The following is a 16,941-nucleotide window of genomic DNA, read 5'->3' as shown; positions in this document are numbered from 1 at the left end:
TACTTCATTCTACTCCTCTGTGTGCTCCAAAAATGACTCTTGTGTTGTGTATATTGTCCTGTTAAAGATCTTTAATTGCTTTTCGCTTGTGAGTAGGTGGGGGTAACTCCTAGGCTGACTAGTTGTGAGACTTGGCTCTGCCCATCACAGGGTGTTCTGCTGCGTGAGGGTTGACCACTTAAATGTGGTTTGGCCTCCTTGGGCTCTTGTGCCTGTAGAGAATTCCTTCTGGGTGTCACTTGTAGGTCAAACCCGGTAGTACTCTGGTTTGGTCTGGAGTTGGCCTCCGGGTTTGTTGAATCTTTTGCCTCTTAAGCTGGGCCCTGGTAGGGCAATTTCAGAACAAAGCAAATCACCAAGCACAACAACAACAACAAAGAAAAAATCAAATACATTCACATGTATGAACAACCGACAACCCACACTCAACACAGGTAAAGCTATCAAAGATATAAAAACAAAACAAAACCAAAAGCAGCGCCAGTCTTGGCTTAAGCCCACCAAGTAATCGCCAGGTTGTCCTCTGGTATACCAAAGAGTCCTCTGCATGTTGTGCAGGTAGAGCTGGTCACCTGGTGTCCAGAGTGACGTTGGGACTGCAGATTTAGATGTGTGGGGCTGAGGGGTCTGGATGGTAGTTTCTACAAAGTCAGCGCAGTTTCTGTTCTTGTCTGCACATATGCGCACTGAGAGTATCACAGCCAGCTGTGTGTCCAGTTCTCCTGAGTCTTAGGGCACTTCCGTGTGTGTGTGTGTGTGTGTGTGTGTGTGTGTGTGTGTGTGTGTGGCGGGCGGGAGATTTCTGAGCTGCTACAAGTCCAGAGCTGCATCTGCCGCCTACTGCTGATCCCTGGGAATGCCTCTGCAGTTGTAACTGCCCTGCCCTAGGCAAGCCAGAAAGGGTGGGGGCTGGGGATGGAGGGGTCTTCCATCCTGGATGGATGGATGGAGCATCCAGATCATCCCAGAGCCTGAGCACTAAGGCTCCTCTGTAATCTGACATTACTCCTCAGTTCGGGGGGGCTAGTTTAAATCTCTGGAAGGGCAGGGGTAGGAATGGAAGGTGGGGAGGGGCCCAGGTATGAAGTTTGTGTCCTTTGTCTGAGGTAGAGCCCAACGGAGGTCTCAGCTGAGGTTACTGCCTCAAATGCTGCCCCCTTGGCAGGAGAGATCAGCTGTGGGACGCAGGTAAAGAGCCCATCTCCTGGCTTTTGTGTTCTCTGTTCTGTCCTGGGATCCCCTGCGTCTCTGCAGCTGCGGATGCCGGCAGCCTCCCCACAGCTGCAGATGGGGGCTGCGTCTCCACAGCTGAAGGTGCAGGCCGCGTCTCCACTCCGCTTCCTTCCCTCTTCCCCTGCTCGACCAATTTGCCCACCTTCAAGTAATCCTTGCATGAGTCTCTTAGCTGTTCTGCGTGATGAGCAGAGAGTCCTTTGATGTGTTATAGATGTCCCGTTTGTGATAAGATCCGGAGAACTCAAAAAGTGCGCCCCGCTGCCATTCCTATGACGTCACTCTGGAATAAGTTTTTTTGAGCTTTAGTTTTTGAAATTATTTTGGAATTCCAAATAAACCTAATGTGTTCTTTTCATAGGTTCTATCTAACATTCAAATGTTGCAGTTTACAGAAAATGTTTTCAATGTTGGTTAGTAGCTCCTCTTTGTGGTTTGTAATTCAGTACATCTCAGCTATTATATAATTTGTAATTAAATGTATTTAGAAATATGTTACCTCAAAAAGTCAGATAACCTAATTGCCCCCTATTATCGTAGCTAATCACACCAGTGGCAGAAAACTGATAGAAGTCAAGACCTGGCTTGGACTACTACTGTCTCATGTCTAGCTCCTGAAACTCTGAACTATCAGATGTTTCTAACCTTCCTCGGCATCCCCAGTTGACTTGGAAAATATAACACATGCACACTTATGAGGCATGGAAGGGGTGCAGCTATTCTAACACCAAGTAACCTCCTTTAGATCCAGAGCTTTCTGTTTACTGGCTTCCATTGTCAGGCAAAACTTTAAATATTCTGAAACCTGAGGGAGAGTCAAGTCACTTGAGATTTTCATTATTTTGGAAAACAGATCATTGAGCCTCATCTTAACTAAGGAATCAAGGGCAAGTTAGTGCCTACTACTCTGGGAAAGGCGTTATGGGACCCTCCAGGACCTAAGGAAAGATACTCCATGGATAGCAAGTGGCCTTGGGGTACAGATCTGGTAACAAAGGAAAAAGGAAAGTCTGATCTTTTCCTGCAGCATTACTGGCACCTCTCTGACAGCTCAGAATGTTCCAACTAACATGTGCTAGCAGAAGACAAAACAAGACACTAAAAAGAGTAAGTCATCATGAGGTCTGGGCTAAGATGTGAGCCCCGCATAGTTTTTCAGTGTTGGGGAAGGGTGTGTGTGGCTAAAGCTAAAAGTCCAAGCTCCCGGGACAGGGTGCTGGTGCTCTGGAATAGGGGCTGAGAATGTAAGCAAGCACCTGCATGTCAAGTAAAAAATATTGCCACTTTCAAGTCCAAGTGTGGAAAACCATGAACACCAGGACTCGGGATCAGCAAGGGCAGCCTGGGAGCACAGGTAATCATGATGACAGGACCCATTTCTATAGCAACCGTGCAGCAACACAATCAATGGAAACCAATGAATGACCAGAATGACCTTCCTTCCCTCTCCATTTGACTTGTGAAAGAGGATGGTCCCCCTTGGACTTAGGGAACACTTTGGCTTCTTGAAAAATTCAAGGGGGAGAGCATAGCCGATAGCCTCCAGAAAATAAAGAATTTCCTGCTAAACTGTGCATTTTACACCCCCAAATAACTAGTTCGAAAAGTCAGAGAAGAGACATTATTGGTACCGGACACACAAGAGTTATGCTTGGAATGAAATGGAGAACGTTGGGATCCCTAAAGATAAAGGTCTTCAAAGTTGTGAGATAAGGAATCTGTCCCTTTGCTACGTCTTACGCGTCTGACCGTTTGCTTGGTTTCTGGCTGAGGATGTCTACTAACTCACTGCCATTCCCCCACTGCCTGAACCCAGTTATGAAGTCTCACCTGTTACCTAAGAAGTAACAGTTAAAGTATTTTGAAGCTCAGTTTTGTGATAACTAGCATTTCAATGCCTTCAAACCACTTCAAAACACTTATGCCTTCAAACCACTGGAGAAAGCATATTCTGCAGTCCATCTACTGACATCTCGAGCAAAGACATCCCACCTTCCTGAAGCAAAAGCTGGACTGTATTTGAGGATTTATCCTTTACAGCAAGTATGAGGGCCGTTCTGAAATAACAGATCACTTCACCCTTAGGAACTTTAAGTTATGTAAACAGCAACATTGATAGACTTTACCAAGTTCAATATATTGCTTATCTGTATAGAATTGACCATTTACATGCTTAGGTGTTCATCTTGTCCAAGGCTAAAATCAAGGGACAAAAAACCAAAAAAGCCTCTTGCCCCACTTGGGTACTACCTAGAAGTTGCTAATTTAAAGTTCTTTAATAGACAGGTAACTCTGCTGAGGTCACTTATCTGAAGTAGGTGAAGATTTCAATGAAGAACTTCCCGTTTCTTCCTTAGTCTTATATATGGTACATCCAAAGTCAGCTAGAAGTCAGGTAAGTTAAAGCTACTTGGCAGGCTCAAAACAATAATATTAGTAATAATTCTAGTAATCATTGTCATTGTTCAGTTAATGGTGCTCATAAGCATGTGCCGGGCACTGAATCACATGCCAGGTCATGACACACGACCGTCCTTGAAGGAGATATTATTTCCCTCGTTTCCACATTGGGAAACATGTTTGGTGATGACAGTAATGTTCCCATGGTCACACGTGACATGTAGGAAAGCTGAGCATTGAACCCAGTCCTGAGTGAATTGAAAGCCCATCTCTTTTTTATCACCCATCCATGACTTGTTTCATTAAAGAAGTTTATTCAGTTAATGTTGTCTTTCTCCCTTCTACCCATACCAATTAAAAATAAAAAACAAACAAATATCAAAATAGATTAGAAATGAAAAAGGATAAAAACTGAGGAATATCTGGTAGTAGTAATTCACAGTCACTTAGGGAAAACCTTAAAACATCAGTATTTCTTGAAGAAAACAATTTAAAGCAGAGCTATCCAAACAACAAATCAACTCCTATTTATGTTTAACGTGCATCTTTTAAGGAAAACTGAATATACAGTAGAGGTTAAAAAAACCGTCAGAGAGACTAAATCCAATATTGTATCATAAACTAAAAGAGTCCCTACTATACAAAACTACTAAAATTACTGTGAAAACCCTTTAGCTAATATAATACCATGTGACTAAAAACCGCAATGACAAATGACATCAGTCGATATCATAAATGAATACGTATCCTGCACGATACGGTTCTTCCTGTTCACCAGTCAGAATAATTGCTTTTCTTCCTAACTGATGATGTGCTGATATTTTTAACTTTGTAATTATAGGTTAATCCTCTTCTTATTCATTTAATCTTTCTGTCTTGAGTGACTGTTACTGCTCTAAAACAATACTAAGTTTTTTTAAGAAAAGAACAAATAACTGTACCTTTTCCACTTATCAACTGCATGTATGTTTGCATGTCTCTTGAGTAAAAATTCCACCATTTTCTGTCTGTTCTTACACACAGCAACTAAAAGTGGTGTAAGATCAAACTTTAAAACAGAGAAAACAATTTATAGCTTAAAAAGCTACACAGTTCTAAATTGAATTTGAAAACTCATAAAAGATCCTCTAAACTTGAACATACACTAGAGAAAATAAATAAAAAGTAGCCCTCTGTGCTGTCATCTGCTGCTCGTTCGCTTTAAAAAAAGGTTTTTTCTACTAATGGTGTAATGTAAGAGTATGTATTTCAGGAGGGTCTCTTCAAACCAAGACACCTAAATAAATACTGTATGTGTCTGGGTTTATTCATTTTGGTTACCGGATAAATAATCTTCTCTATCTGGCAAGAATTTTAAAATAAGAATGAAAAAAAGTTATAAGAAGACAAAAATGAGTTATGATCACATAGGATTTCTTCCCTTTCTACTTAGTAACAGAAATAGTCAAATTTAGTTATTTATTTAAGGCTGTGTTGCTAGTACTAAAAACCTGACAACACTCCTGGTGCTTTTAATCTTTGGAATAAAGGTATGTCATAAAAATGGCTAGTGTCTGATACCAAACAAAAAAAGACTAGTTCTTCTTGATGGTCCAAAAGATGATGAGTTTCATTATTTACACTGATGACCACTACAACTTGCCCTAATCAATGGAAATGCTTAGACATTTTGAGAAAACTGAAACATAGAAGCAAAAACCCAAATCAAACAAACAGAAAAACAAACCATAGCTAAACCACACCAAATGAAAGCATACCTCCTAAAGATAGCAGCTGTTTGAACTACCAAAAGGTGTATGTGTGATACACAGCTTTACTGAGGTACGCAAAAAACTGCACATATTTAAAATATATAATTAGATAAGTTTCGATATATGTATATAGCCACAAAATCATCACCACAATCAATATAAGTAGCATACAGTTAATTGAACAGAGGAACACTGTAGTATATGTTCTATAGTACACAGTATAAATGGAATACCCATATAGTATTTAAACTGTCAAAATTAAAATAGCATTTAAAAAAATCACTTATTTTGGTAAATGTTCATAAAGATTCTTAAAAAACACAATGACTTCAGAAAATTAAAGGAAGGAGGCACCTAAATAATGATTCACTGGTTTAAATATTTTAACACTCTCCTTTCGGAAGAAAAAAAGTCACACAGACTGAACTTATTAGGGAAAGAAAAATAAAAATCAGCACTGGATCAGACACGTTTTAGTTACTGTGTGTTTACTAGCATTAACCTGCAAGGAAGGAAGTCGTCTTCACTCCATAATGTACTTCCTAAGACTAGGTAATATAAATGCAAGTTAAAAAAAAAAAAACTGTATTAAGCATCAGAAATGTGACCAATTTAACCAAATTGAGTAGCATATACATTTAAAATCTTTTTTTTTAAATAAAATTTGTGTACACTCACGCCATGCTATATATAAACCTAAGTATACCACAGTTCCTAAACTTACACCATAGTTCCTAGACACATTTCAAATGTGCCTTTAGTCACACATTTTAACACTCAGCAAGATCAAAAGTTTAAAACTATACCGTGAAGAAACTGTTAAAGAAATCTTAAAAGTTCTGTGGAGTTAGAAAACATTCCTTAGGCTTCATTTTTCTCTGAAAGTCTTACCTCTTGTTCTCTGAAGGACTGATTATTCACATCTAGGACTCGTATAGTCCTTTTAATAGGTAGGAGACCTCCAATCTCATCATGTGCCACCATACTTTACCGAGTATCCCTCCAAATCTTTAGAATTAATCCACACCCAAGTCAGCCCTACAGCCCAGCACTGTACAGAAACAGTGCTTTTCTTCTGAGTGCTCAGCCACCCTTGGCAGCCATTTACCCATGCCTCCTTCTCGTGGTGGAGCTAACTGCCTCTGGGAGCTGCAGGAAACACACACACACCTCAAGGCTCTGTGGGCGGGCACTTAAGGGACACATGACTCCAGTTAACTGTCAGCAGGGCACACCTAGGCTTCTCAGTTATCGCTGGGCAAGAGAAAGCTCTTTATCAAGAGGAGGTTTGGAATTTCTATGAGAAGGGAAAAGATAACTGGGTTAATGTAAGGCTTTTCCTGACTTAAAAGCATTCCCAAAGGGAACTAACTGCTCATCTAGGTTACCTACTCTTCAGTACTTAATCACAGACAAAACCCTATTACCTAGAAAGGAATTTAGTATAGACAACTTGACAACTGTAAATAAGAAAATCGTAATTCGGAGTATATAAGTGTACATACTAAAGAAAAGCCTAATTACCCAGGAACCCTGCCTTTGTTTTGCATGAGCACAAGTATACTCACAACTGGAAAATTAATCTGAGTCTTCAGAAACTGGTTCCTACCATTTTTCTTAAGACCACAGAGTAAGTGCAGTATGCACTCTTCAGTTCATTCTGCTCCTGAAGTAAATCTCCCAAGGGCTATGGGTAAAGTATAATTGGGCTACAGATTTTAAAGTTCAGTACGTCCTAGACTTAAAGGCAGATATTTTATTTTCTATGTTTTAAACCTTTGGTATCTGTGTAATAGATGTTGTATAGCAAATACATAAAAGGTGATTTTTTTTTTCCAAGTCAAGTTGTTGGCCTCTCAATCTTAGTTGTGGAGGGTGCCCTTCAGCTTCAAGTAGTTGTCCTTTCAGTCTTAGTTGTGGAGGGCGCAGTTCAGCTCCAGGTCCAGTTGCCGGTGTTAGCTGCAGGGGGCACTGCCCACCATCCCTTGCGGGACTCCAGGAGTTGAACCGGCAACCTTGTGGTTGAGAGCCCACTGGCCCATGTGGGAATCGAACGGGCAGCCTTCGGAGTTAGGAGCACGGAGCTCCAACCGCCTGAGCCACCGGGCTGGCCCTAAAAGGTGATTTCTGTTCTAAAAATGTATCACGGGGTCCTCCTCTACTGCAAATTAACCAATCCTGATATAGTCCTAATAGGGTCAAAAGACCTACAGGTGAAGAAATGAGGTTCACAGCGGTGAAGTGACCTGCCGGAAGCCACATACTTGTGACAGTCTCTAATTTTCTAGTCTAAATCCTTTCTTGTCTGGTAAAAACACTTCTTCTGTTGGTTTGGTAGGCTTGCTACAAAGCACACTTTCTTCTTTAACAGAAAGTACTGCATTCTGTTTTAAAAGGTAGGATTTTTATCCTAGCTGTATATATTACTACGAATGATATAATGCTGGTAATCTGCGAAAGCATTTCTATTCTTAGGATTTATTAGGAGCAGAGAAACCTGAAAAATCTATGTAGAAGGCACCGTTCTAAATACCGAGGGTGACACAAAAACAGGATTCCTATCTGTCCCTAAAGTGCTAATGGACCATTGTGTAAAGTTAGGCTGCACTAAGAGAGAACAATACAAGACAGCTTTAGAAAATTCCAAAGTAAGCTGTACAGCTAGCAAGTGCTATGGGAGGTCAGAAGGAGGAGCCAGTTCTGGCAGTCTTCCAAGCTGAGATGAGCAAGGCTTTACGATGTTATTTTAGTGGTGCCTTGAAGGCCATGTTATGTTTTTCATAGGTCTAAGCAAGGGAAGAGTGCAAGATTTTCTCAAAGGAACATGAGGGAGTGAGGTCACGAGCTGTGGGTAAAGACAGGGTTGCAGAGGGTTTTATCTGAGCAGATGCAAGAGACAGATAATGCTGGTCATCTGCAAAAGTTATGTTGTAAGACGGTGTTTAAGATGGTTTGAAAGAGGACTAGAAACAATGCAAAAACCACCATCAGGTATCAAGAACTCTGTGTAAGATAGGAAAAGGAAACATGCAAGAGACAATATATGCAAGAACTCAAAGATGCCTATGACTTTAAAGTTAGGAGGGGTAACTGTTAACGCAAATAAATAAGGAGGAATAAGCTTTGAAAGAAAATTCTGAGTTTCATTTTAGAAATACTGAGTCTGAGGTGGTGGAAAAACACGTAAATGAAAATACCGCGCTAGTACTTGGAAATGCTGGCCAAGGACTTGGAAGAGACCAGAGGGTACGTTTAAACTGGGGAGTCAGATAGCGAGTCGCAGCTTTGGGAGTGAATGAGATGCCTGGGAAAGAAAATCTGGACAAAAAGAACAAGGGTCCGAGGATCTAACTTTAGGGAAATGCTAAGGGAAAAAGAACTTTGAAAAGGAACAGTCAGAAGGAGGCAAAATAAGATGCCAAGGGGACAAAAGGTGTTAATTACAGCCAAGGTTAAGAAGGGTAAGAACAGAGTCTTCGTGATTACAAGTTTAACGAGGACCTATTACAGAGGGTGAAGCGTGAGAACAAATCAATAGTGGGCACTGACTACAAGGACAAACAACCTATAAAAAAAAATTTACTAAGGTTTGCAGGACAGTGTTACTTCTTGAGGAAGGGCCAACGCTGCCCTTCTGTAAACACCAGTGGGTTTTGTATTCAAGATGATGTTAATTATTTGTCTTTCTGCATTGAGACCTAATGGTGATTGGTTATATTTCATCATCTAGCCTGTGTTATTACCCAATCACACCTGGGCAGTGTGTATATGATGCAGTTGGCCTTAAGAGTGGCTGCTTGTAGAAGACAGTTCTGTACAGCCTGAAGGTGGAATCACCTTAGCGATCATGGAACCCAGTTCCCTACTTTTATAGGTAAGAACACTGATCTGCCTAAGCCCATCAGAGATAGTAAGAGGCTAGGCTAGAACCCAGTAGTCTCATCAGTAGTCTCATCAGTTAAAAATTGGTGCAAGTAAGGCCAATTGTTTATGGCCACTTAGTTTCCTAAGGGAATAAAGGACCTATGCACAGGGAGAAGAAAGAAGCTTCTAGGGAGTTTTCATGGGTCTTTCTCCAAACTGTGTCAGTTCTGATATAGGTGAGGCCGAGATAATGAGGGGAAGGAGTATCTTTCATTTCCGCCTTTAGCTGAGGATCCACAAGGTAAAGGTAGAAGTCTTTATATGGAAAAATAAAAAGCCTACAGGAGCCAAATAGAGTCCAATAGGGATAGTCACAGTACAAAAATCACAGCTCACCAATCCTGAAATCTTAGTTTCACTGGGAATGTTTCGGTTTGTGGCCTCCTCAGTTTTTGTTTAGGAGGAAACTGAAGGACAGCAGTGAAAAAGGAAAGGGAAATTTTAGTCCTTACTCTATGTTAAGAGCTTTATGCATATTATCTTATAACCAACTGTATGAAGTATGTATTATTACCTCCATTTTACAGATGGAGGAAACCAGACTCAAAGTTGAAGAAACTTGTTCAAAGTTGCATGGTTAATCAATGCCATTGAGACATTACTTGCCTTCTAGCCTTTCGATATCAAGGCAGGTACATAAAAAGATAATCAAATAGTTCCAGTTGTTTAAGTTTTAGAAGAAATCCTATTCCAATTGATGGTTTAATGATATTATTAATAGCAACTATTTATAAGACTTTCTATAAATGACATAATTGAAGATTCGTTAAGTGTCTTCTCTGTGTGTAGAAAACCTAGAATTTATAAACTTAACTGAGTTATCTAAAAATAACAATGCAGCTTTGCAAAAGATACCAAGTTTTTGGTAAAATTACTGGTTCCCAAAGACCAGATTTAGTTATAGCGCCTGTTCTTCTGCTTTTATGGGGGCTTCAATATTTTCTTTCCTAAAATATGAATAAGGCAAAGAGAAAGATAGGATTATTTCCCTTCTCTATAGAAAAAGGAGCCTTAGGCTATACTTACCTTGTTTTCTCCCTTTAATGTGAAATTAGAATTCTGGAATGTAGAAATAAATTAGAGCTGAAGAATAATCTTTACTTTTTTTAGTCTAGATATTATTTTTTATTTACTTTTGTCTAAAACAACCACACAAGTAATTAGAAACGAGGCTAGGAAAGCCATTATGGGTAAAGAGAAAACTAAATCCAAGCTCTCTGCTGCCCTCTACATGGGATACTGTGAAATGCAATTGACAACCTGCTTTTTTCAACATGGTAATTAACGTAAGGATCTTACACGGAGGAATACATAAACAATCTTTTAATCTGTAGAGAAATATGCATGACAGTAGACTTTGTATTCTCAGCCCTCGTGTAGCTCTCATGTTTTATATTACTAAGTTAAACATATAATTAAAAATCATACGATGGTATAAAAGGATTCCACAGTTCACAAGAAATATTTCAAGGGCTTTTTCTAAATATAAGAAAACTATGTTCTACTTTAAAACTCTAGAGTTCAAGATTATAAATAATTATTATGTATCTCACTAAAAATAGGTTAGTTAAAAAAAGAATTTCAAATTTTACTAAAAAAACAACACTGAATTATTAACAAAATAGAACTTCAGAGAAACCAGAATTCCAAACTATCTAGTAATGAGTTAAAGAAACAACAAAAAAGGTAATTGCATTTGGACTAGATGAGTATGAAAGAAGCTGGTAATGAAGTTATATGTGGATCTGAATTTTTAAAACTTATTTGGATTAAAAATTTGAGTGTCTCCAAGCTTTACTAAAAATTTGGTTTGGGACAAGATCAATTTCGATCAATTAAATACTACTAGAAAGACTATAAACAGAATAGTTGACAGGCTCAGAAGTTTGGTATTAATCAAGAGCATGGTTCTTTTGGCAATGATAACACATCGGCATATAAAATGGGATATTGGTGCTATTAGGTGTGACTTAATCTCAAGTACACAGGATAACAAATAATTTCCAGTAGAACATAAGATCACTTATGTTCATGTAACAACAGGATGTTACATGAGTGGGATTTTCCCCTGAAACTCAGCTAAGGCCAAAACCTGTAGATGGACAATGTGTCTTGTTCTAGCCTATTATCTCAGCCCACTTTTTGTTTCGGTCATTGCCACAGCAACCAGCTCCACGGCAGCACCTTGCCTCAGCTGTACCGTGTCTCTCTTGCTTTCCACCCTGGGCTTCTCGGGGGCTAGAGTGTGGCATTTACATGTGTAGCCTCGTAGTGTGAGGGACTAACACCCCCAGGGCAACTGTTCAAAATGGAGCCCAGGAGCTGGTGGATAAAAGCTCCCCTTTCAGTTCCTTGAGAAGGCAATTCTGCAGTGTATTTTACACAGCTCTTCAGAAGGTCCCAGCAAGATCAAGCCTCAGTTGCCCACTAAGTGGTGACCAGCTTAGTTACACTTACATAAAGTCAGGCTCTGATTTCTGGAGGGAAGCTTGGCTAAGACACTGACGCTGAGACTGGCCCTAGAGAATTATACACACACAGGATGGGATTCTGGAATGGGTCACTCATGGGTAAAATGGTGAGAAGGACTATGGATATGGATTGCGTCCAGAGGGAGAGGCGAAGTCATGTAGCAGTGGTGGCAAGTGAACAACAGAGGGGCAATAGTAATGTTACGGATTGTTGAGCTGGCTGGCTTTTGTTAACTGCTTTAAAAGCCTTGAAAAAGCAGCTGGTACCTTCATAATGTTCTCAGTCATTATTGCTGGGAAGGGCCAAGTGGGAGCCCCTGAAATTTCACCCGCTCCACCTGGGCCAAGATAATAAATAGCAGGAAAATTGCACACCAGGAGAAAATGCAGAAATAGCCATCAAAAGTTACGGCAGGCAGGAGTGGTAGTCTCCACTGTATCTCCATTCAGTTAATCTGTGTGCTTCCTACGATGAGAGGGAATGTGATGGCTAACAGTGGACTAGTGTAAACTTAATCTCAGCTACTGTGCAAGATGTAGAACCTTTACTGGAACAGATCAACACATCCTCTAGCATTTGATATATGGCTATTGATCTGGCCCATGTGTTTTTTTCAACTCCCATTAGTAAGGAGGATCAAAAGCACTGAGCTTTTACGTGGGAAGGACAGCAGTCTGTATTCTATGTCCTGAGGCTGTTAACTTTTCTGTTATCACAGAGTGTCCACAAGGACCTTTATATCCACAGAAGAACATGTTAGTCTAATACACTGATGACATCATACTAACAGGACCTGGTAAACAGGAAATGGCAAGCATTGTGGACACTGTAGGAGGTCAAATGCATGCCATGAAAATTCAGGCGCTGCAACATTAGAGAAGCTTAAATAGGTCCAACGGCCTGATGTTGCACTTTGCATCCCCCAGTAGGAAGAAAGAGGCATGGTACTAGGTAGGGCTCTACCTGGTGGAGGGAACGTGTACTGCATTTGGAGATTCTGCTGACCCATTAATGGGGTACTCTGAAACGCTGGCAGTTCTGAATGAGATCCAGGGGAGAAGGCTCTGTAGCAGGTCCAGGCTGTGGTGCGAGCTGCCCCAGCATTCTGGTCAGGCTTGAGGCATCCATGGTAGACAGGGATGCTAGGTGATGTCTCTGGCAAGGCCAGGGGAGGACTGCAACGCAGATCTCCAGGTACTGAAGCGAGACTCTGCTTTCCATGGCAAGAAACCACTTGCTGTGTGAACAGCAGCTCCTGGTGTGTTAGCGGCCCTGGAAAGCCTGCCCCCTATCGTCTTTTGACCAGCTTTATCATTCGGTTGGTTCACTCATTAATACATTAATTACACGTACATCTTTGACAGGTCTTTACTCTTTAAGGAAAAAAAAAAAAAGCAGAGACAGCAACTAGAATAGCAAAACAGAAAACCCAATCTACAACAATGTGAGGAGAAATGTTCAGTGACGAACCAGACAGCTGTGAGACCCACATGGCATCAAGTCTGTGCACAAAGAAGCAACGGGAAGGCCAGTGGGCTTCTCTGATGGTCCTGAGAATAGGGGAAACCCCACAATGGCATGCTAATCTGAGAACAGTAGTCTAACCTGGGAAAGACTCTAAGGATCAAATTCTTAGGCTGAGGGCAAGAACGCTAACATGCAAGGGGTTTATAGGTGCTAAAGCAATCTGGGCCATAGCAGTGAGATTAACACTGCTCTGCGAAAAACTGCTAGGAGTAGGATCCAAATTGAGCATAACAGGACAATAGCAGTAAAGATAAGAAAAAGTCCAGATAAAAGAGAGAGGGAGCAGAAAAGAAAGATCTCAGAAAGCATGAGCCTGTATTTTTTAAAATCACTTTGTGAAAACAATAGAAGAGGGAACTGATGAAGCTGAAAACAGGCTCTCTCGGCCCACTTCTCTCACCTAAAAATACAGGAAAACTTACTGCACTTAAAAAATGAGCAACAGAAAAGAATCATGAGTCCCATTTAAAACTATTATAAAGAAAACAGAAAATGTGGAGTAGAATATCTCTATAGCATAAAATTATGAAAATTATACAAGCTTTGAAAGAAGAAAATGTGAAATAAAGTTACAGAACTAAGGAAAAAATTAAAAATCAAAGAAATATTATTTCAGAATGAAACAAATGACTAATGCATTAAGAGAAAAAAGAGACAAAAAGGAAGGTAAGTAAAGTAAAAACGTATAAAGAGATTTTAAAAAAATGCTTTGAGAGAAAGTGATAAATATGAAAGATATTTTTAAAATCCAAGCTAAGTATAAAGGGTGGCGAGGGAAGACAAAACGATAGAATAGGAAAAAATACCGAAAACTATAATTCAAGAAGAAAATGTTCCTAAAAGATGACTCGAAACTACCCACTTATAACTTTTTAAGGGTGGACTTGATGGCAGAAAACAACGGAGTAAAATATTTAACATATTCAAGGCAAGAAAATGTGAGCCATGGATCTCTCACATCCATCCAAACTAACCTTCAACTAGAAAGACTGCAAACAAACTGATAGGAACATTCACTAACTCAGGGAATACGGTTCCCATGAACAGTTCCTCTGAATTCACTCAATTCTAGAACAGGAGTCAGCAAACTTTTTCTGTAAAAGGCCAAATAGTAAATATTTTAGTCTTTGCAGGTCATGTGGTCTTTGTCACAACTACTCAACTTCTGCCATTGTAGTGTTTTTAAAAGCAGCCAAGACTCATGGGCCACAGTTTGCTGACCCCTGTACTAGAGAATGAACCTCAGTAAACCAAAAACCTAGGAAGGTAGTGAGATAAGGACTGGTGCTGAGCATGAAATCTGTATTTACTTGTAGAACTAAGACTAAGTGATGGTTATCAAGAGTACACACCATAGTTTGTAATGGCTAAATGCTCTGGCCCTTTAGATACAGCAGAACTATGTTTAAAAATGGAGAATGGTGAGTGTATATGAAAAGTACCTATTACTTTAAACGTATTAATTTAGAATAAAGAGATATTGCTTTAATCAGGGAAGAAGAGGTGCTAGTTAATTAAAATAATGCTGATAGGAATGAGCCAATTCACAATTACCAAAGAGGAAACCAGAGGCGTTATATAAAGATAACCAAAAGAATACAAACATGAACCTTCCTAAATATTGAAAGATAAATCAAAAGCACACACGTAAAACAAAAAAGGAGAGAATAAAAGAGGACACATAATGAAAGATAGCATGCTATTGTTTATTCAAGAAAGTGGGATCTACAAATATACCTGCAATTGCTTATATTTTTTAAAGGGGAGCATACACCATCAAATAAAAAAGATTCTGTATGGAAGAAAGGAGTAGGGTAGAAGAGCCAGGATAGAAACAAGAATATTAAAGAACTGACTTTGAAATTGTATACAATTTTGTTACGTAATTGTAAGAAAAACGAAACTTAAAAAAGTAGTAATTCTTAAAAATTGAAAAATAAAATTGAAAGTAAAAAGAAACAAGTGAGTTGTTGACGTAATGACACATAGAAAAGAACTAGTTCAATAATTTAAAAAGAGTGTATCTTGGGGTGGCCCGGCCCGATGGCTCAGTTGGTTGGAGCGTGAGCTCTGAACAACAGGTGTGATTCCCACATGGGCCAGTGAGCTGCACCCTCCACAAGTAGATTGAAGACAACGAGCTGCCGGAGGGGTGGCCTGATGGCTCAGTTGGTTAGAGTGCAAGCTCTCAACAACAAGACTGCTGGTTCAATTCCCTCACGGGATGGTGGTGGGCTGCGTCCCCTGCAACTAAAGATTGAAAACGGCAACTGGACTTGGAGCTGAGCTGCGCCCTACACAACTAGACTGAAGGACAACTACTTGGAACTGATGGGCCCCTGGAGAAACACACTTTTCCCCAATATTCCCCAATAATATTAAAAACAAAAAACAAAAAACCCCAGAGTATATCCTTGTACATCCTTTGTATATCCTTACTACAGTCTATGTGTAAAAAACAGAAGAATAGGGGCCAGCCCGGTGGCTCAGGCGGTTAGAGCTCCATGCTCCTAACTCCGAAGGCTGCCGGTTCGATTCCCACATGGGCCAGCGGGCTCTCAACCACAAGGTTGCCAGTTTAACTCCTCGAGTCCCCGCAAGGGATGGTGGACTCCGCCCCCTGCAACTAAGATTGAACACGGCACCTTGAGCTGAGCTGCCTCCCGGATGGCTCAGTTGGTTGGAGCTTGGCTGGAGCGCGGGCTCTCAACCACAAGGTTGCCAGTTCAACTCCTCGACTCCCACAAGGGATGGTGGGCAGCACAACCTGCAACTGGAAAAAAAAACATTGAACACGGCACCTTGAGCTGAGCTGCCGCTGAGCTCCCAGATGGCTAGTTGGTTGGAGTGCATCCTCTCAACCACAAGGTTGCCGGTTCGACTCCCACAAGGGATGGCGGGTTGTGCCCCTTGCAACTAGCAACGGCAACTGGACCTGGAGCTGAGCTGCGCTCTCCACAACTAAGACTGAAGGACAACAACTTGACTTGGAAAAAGGCCTGGAAGTACACACTGTTCCCCAATAAAGTCCTGTTCCCCTTCCCCAATAAAATCTTTTAAAAAAAAACAACAAAGAAAAACGGAAGAATATAAATAACATAAAATATTTTCGGTAATCATATCATTTGTAGTCATGTAGACTGTTGTCCTTAAACCTTGGGTAAATCAAGTGAATAATTATGTCAAGTATCCCCCAGAACCCAGATTTTTGGTGCAGCTGAAAGAGATCCAGATGGTAAGATTGATGAGATTAAGTAAAAAAAAAACCCGTTAGCCTTGAATGTGAAGTATCAATATAAACTTGTAATTTATTTTATCTTAAAAAATTATATTTCCTAGCTTTGTCCAATAAAAAGGCCTAGAAATAATGATCAATCTAATAGCAAGTAGTTCACAATGCCCAGAATTTAGCCTCTACCACTTCCTAAGGAAATTAAGACTTTTAGAAATGACTGATTCCAAGTGTGGATCAGGAAAACAAAACAAAACAAAACAAAAAACCTATGAGGTGTGATCACAAAATACAGTGAATGTTTAAATTTAAAAAAATTTATTACAGTAAAAGACACATTGCCATTAACCCCCCTCAAAATACTCCCTGTCGCATTGAACACACTTACCCCGTTGTTCTAGC

General features: G+C 40.2%; 1 protein-coding gene across 5 annotated transcripts in view; it reads right to left on the bottom strand.

Annotated features, from left to right (window-relative positions):
- The window catches only part of LOC117019933 (neuroepithelial cell-transforming gene 1 protein-like), a 33,150-nt gene that overhangs the window by 1,151 nt on the left and 15,058 nt on the right, over nucleotides 1-16,941 (bottom strand). The window contains exon 5 of one of the 5 annotated variants that reach the window (XR_004422596.1): nucleotides 1,461-1,516. The exons of the other annotated variants lie outside the window; for them this stretch is intronic. The gene's annotated coding sequence lies outside the window, so the exon portion shown is untranslated. Of the gene's footprint in view, nucleotides 1-1,460; nucleotides 1,517-16,941 lie in introns of those variants that run through there. 5 annotated transcript variants of the gene reach the window in all.

This window comes from Rhinolophus ferrumequinum, unplaced genomic scaffold, assembly GCF_004115265.2.
Source record: "Rhinolophus ferrumequinum isolate MPI-CBG mRhiFer1 unplaced genomic scaffold, mRhiFer1_v1.p scaffold_109_arrow_ctg1, whole genome shotgun sequence".
Taxonomy (NCBI): Eukaryota; Metazoa; Chordata; class Mammalia; order Chiroptera; family Rhinolophidae; genus Rhinolophus; species Rhinolophus ferrumequinum.
Note: the sequence above shows the minus strand (reverse complement) of the source record. Positions and strands in the feature narration are given on the sequence as shown.